This window comes from Seriola lalandi, unplaced genomic scaffold, assembly GCF_002814215.2.
Source record: "Seriola lalandi dorsalis isolate HSWRI2012SDOR001 ecotype SW California unplaced genomic scaffold, Sedor1 jcf7180002054984, whole genome shotgun sequence".
In the NCBI taxonomy this organism is placed as follows: domain Eukaryota; kingdom Metazoa; phylum Chordata; class Actinopteri; order Carangiformes; family Carangidae; genus Seriola; species Seriola lalandi.
In genome coordinates, this window is record NW_019525533.1 from 98,064 (window position 1) to 98,775 (window position 712).

Here is a 712-nt window from a genome sequence, read left to right on the forward strand (position 1 = left end):
GACGTGACACCAACTGAACAAATGCCGAATGGAACAGTGGACTGAATAGAGGATCATCTCCAGACAGTTTGTTCATGTTACTATTCTAATCTGTAACTTGTTTGCTGTATTGTTTTGTCTATTTACATGTGAAAACTCAATAAAAATTTAAGTTATAAAAAAGAAAAAAGCTGAGGAGGATTTTAGCTCATGAATATGAACCTGTCTGCAGGTTAGAGTCAACACAACTTTAACATCAGATTAATCTGAGCACAGAAATAAAACATGGAGTCTGACCTCAGAGTCTCCAGTCCACAGTCTGAACTCTTCAGAAAATACCACAGCTGCTTCACATCTGGATCCTTCAGGTCGTTGTCACTCAGGTCCAGGTGTCTCAGGTGGGAGGGGTTGGACTTCAGAGCTGAGGCCAGAGAAGGACAGCTGATCTCTGACAAACTAGAGTTCTTCCATCTGAATAAAGAAAGAAAGATGTGAATCAAAGTCATTGATAATTGATCAAATGTGTCCAGAAGAAAAGTGAAAGTTGTTTTGTCAGGATGTTTTCAGTGTTTCTTTAGTGTAATTCTCATTTGAGCCACAAGAGGCAGCAGTTCACCACCACCTCAGTCTGAACAGAACTACAAATATTCATGTTTCTACCAGGTGATTTCTCTTCATTGACTCTGAACACAATGTTCATACAGTTTATTGTGTGTTGTCAGTTCTAATCTCA

The 712-nt window shown here is 39.0% G+C and overlaps 1 protein-coding gene across 1 annotated transcript in view; it reads right to left on the reverse strand.

Moving 5' to 3' along the window:
• LOC111647312 (uncharacterized) overlaps positions 1 to 712 on the reverse strand; it is a 72,467-nt gene that overhangs the window by 5,382 nt on the left and 66,373 nt on the right. The window lies entirely within an intron of this gene.